Raw genomic sequence first — 3,552 nt, 5'->3', positions numbered from 1 at the left:
GGGTGCTTAGCCCCAGACAAGCCAATTTGTAAAGGGGAGAGGGTGGAGAAGATGACTAATGCTTTTGGGCATTTTAAACTGATTATGCCAAATGTGTAAGTAAACGCTGTTGTAGCTGTGTGATGTCTGCCTGTAAGGCAGCAAAAGTCTTGACAGCTTTGAAAACCCCAAAGGCACTAATTCCATGTGCAATGTGTGTTTGCAATAAGCTGCCTACATTCCTTTCTCAGTTGCTTTTCTGGCAAAAGCTGCATCCATCTGTCTGTCTCTCTCTGCAATCTCAGTTCAATAAACCCTGCCAGGCTGCACTTGATCATCTCTCCATAGGGCAGGCAGTGACTGGGCTTAACAAAGAGGCCAGAATTCAATGGTGACCTGGACATTCTGCATGTGAAAGGGGGCCTGGGAGCATTCTGGAGGGGGTATTTCTCTGATGCTGGCCTGCCCTTTTGATACTGCTTCAGCAATGGGTCTGGGATGGGCTGGAAGGGCCAGAGTTGCATCTGAGTACAGCACGGAATTAGGGAGGATGGATTGGCCCTGAAGGATGGGGATGGATATGAATTCTCCTCCTGCCTTAGACAAGTGTTGGTATGATGACTCTCTTCTGCAGTGTAGCCACAATCTTTCTCCCCTTACTCCTTCTTGGGTCTGAGTCCCTGGGTCCTATCCAGGTGAGGAGGGCTAGGCAGGGTCTGTGCTGCCCTGCGTTAGCTGTAGGGGGATTCCAAACATGAGGCATTATGCTTCCCTGGGGAATGAGTGTATCTAGCAGAGCATGAGGGCCCTGGATCCAGGGTGGCTTTTGAGAGAGAATACCCAGGCCCCTCCCAAAAAGAAGCAAAGCAGAGAGAACCCGAAGCTGTTACAGAAATAATATATTTTTAAAAATACCCAGCCCTGGGTGTGTGGCAGTATGCATTCCTCTTCCTGAAGTTCACAGAGACCGGTTACTGGTTGGAAGATGGATGTGAGGTGCTTTAATGGGGGTGAATGCGGTTCCGTCTGCGGGAGATCCACCATCTCAGCCTACTGCCTGCTTGTCCCCTGGCCTCCTCTGTCCCCCGGCTGCTGCCAGCCTGTGGCTTCACCGTAGATGACCTCCTGAAGATCTTTCGTACCCAGCTTACCAAGGAGCGCAGGCTGAGCCGGGAGGGGGTGGATCGTTGTTCACCAGCCCTGTTGCCAGAGGTCGTGGGATGAGAGCGTGGTGATAGCTTCCCATGCCCTCCTTCCTGTCCACTTCCTGATGCTTCAATCTACAAATACCAATGACAGGGAGGAGTTGGTGGGAGGAGTCTCCTGCACATGGGCAGGGCTGGCAGTCTTGACAGCAGGATTTTGTGGGACCATTACAATATTCCGTAGCTGGAGCCATCGTCTAGCAGTGCCTGTTGGAAAGGAGCCTAGTGCCTCCAATGGATTTGGGCTGGACACAGGCACCAGTAGGGGAGGTTTCATGCTCCTGCGTTTCTCTGCAATCTTTCTTGCTTCTCGGGAAATTGAGAAGCACTATAGTCCCCTTATTTCACTGCCAAGGGCCCTTCCAGACTGAGGAGTTCTTGGGGGGGCTTTATTTTATTTACCACAAAATCAGTTTTCTTCTGATCCTCTGTAATAAAGGTGCGAAAGCAGAGAAGTACAGTGAAGGAAGGGATCTTTATTTCCTGGTCCATGTCACCTGTCGGGGGCTAGGGCTACAGAATGTTAATATCCTGTTGCATGGCAGGGATTTTGCACTTCTAGTAGGGAGTCAGATGTCACCAGCTACGGAGCCTTGGGCTGGGTCAGTACTTGGAGAAGAGGGAGTCTTCCCTCGGCAACAGTACCCCAACACTAGGTTAGAAGGCCTGAAACTGTCTATGGAGAAGGGGTGGTTTTGACAAAAACCTCCCAATCCAGCGGTTCTCAAACTGTGGGTTGCAACCCCATTTTAATGGGGTCACCAGGGCTGGCATTAGACTTTCTGGGGATGAAGCCAAAGCCTGAGGGCTTCAGCCCTGGATGGTGGGGCTGAAGCCTTTGGGATTTGGCTTGGGTCCCCGCTCCAGGGATTGTGTAGTAATGTTTTTTGCCAGAAGGGGGACATATTGCAATGAAGTTTGAGAACCCCTGTCCTAATTAGGGTGACCAGATGTCCTGATTTTCTATGGACAGTCCCAATTTGGGGGTCTTTTTCTTATACAGGCTCCTATTACCTCCCCCCCGTCCTGATTTTTCATACTTGCTATCTGGTCACCCTAGTCCTAATCCAACAAAAAAGTTTTCAAAATGATTTTTTGTTTTGGAAGTTTACTTAATTTACACTTTTAAAAGTTCAAATTGAAATGAAATATTTTAATTGACCTGTGAGAAGTGTTTTGGGATGGTCTGTTTGTGTAAAATTTTGATATGATTTTGGTTCAACCTGGGAAGATTTTTTTTTGAAAACACAAAAATTCTTAGGGGATGGGAAAACCATTTCCCTCCCAGCTGTACTCTTGATTCCATCTGGTTATGAATGAGATTATGGCAATTCTAAAAAGAGTCAAGGTATTATCCCTTAGAATGCTGGTCCACATTCCTACTCAGGTCACTAAACTGGGCCTCCCCCAATTCTTCTGGTAGTTTTTCAGTTTGAAGTGCTATTTTCTTCACTTCCTGCCCCAGAAGAACTGTTCAGCACTGCTCAACAGCTGCTGTGCTCCACAGGGGACATGGCAGTGGAGTGCAGTGTGACCCCTCTATCTTTTATCTACCTTGCAGAATGGTCTGGGAGGCTCATTCCGTGTTTTTTAAAGCACTCAAAATCTGTGCATGAACAGTGCTATAGAAATGCAAAGTGGTGTTATTCCTTGATGTGCTTAATATTTGTTAATAATACCTTACATTTCCATTGCCTCTTCCGTCCAAGGATCTTAAATTACTTATATCTTAACAAATGACTCCTTGCAGAACCACTCAGGAAGTATTTTTGGCACAGAGAGATTGTACTTTCCTTAAAATCACTCACGGAGTCATTGCCAGAGCTGGGATGGAACCCAGGAATTCTGTCTCCTCTTCCTCTGCTCCAACCATGAAAGCGCTCTCTTTCCATGCTCTCTGGATGGAGAATGTGCAACCATGGGGCATTACCCTCCCATCCTGTTCAGATTAAGGCCAGTTTGAGAGCAGGCTGGCCCCTGACAGCACAGATGTTCCAGCACTCGAATGATTAAGTATCGTAAGTTGGAAGCAAAAATGGTGTCTGGGCCTAGGGACCATTAGTAGTTATTTCTATTGTGGACGCTTCCGGGTCCCAGCAGTGGATTGGAGCCCCATTGTGTTAGGTACTGTACCACTGGAACAAAGACGCTGCCTGCCCCAGAGAGCTCACACGGTTAGTATGAGATAAGTGGCTGATGCCAGGCAGAAAGGGGGAGTATCAGGAGATGCTGCTGCATGATAACCGGCAGTTGCAGCACACCAGCTGCTGGGCTGTTGTTGAGCTTTGCACAAGCATCACAGCACAGAGGAGTTTGAAGGAGGATGATGAGGTGGTTTTGTGGACGTTTACAGGGAGCGTCTCCCCTG

Source organism: Caretta caretta, chromosome 25 (genome assembly GCF_965140235.1).
Source record: "Caretta caretta isolate rCarCar2 chromosome 25, rCarCar1.hap1, whole genome shotgun sequence".
Lineage (NCBI taxonomy): Eukaryota > Metazoa > Chordata > Testudines > Cheloniidae > Caretta > Caretta caretta.
This window is presented reverse-complemented; position numbering follows the sequence as displayed.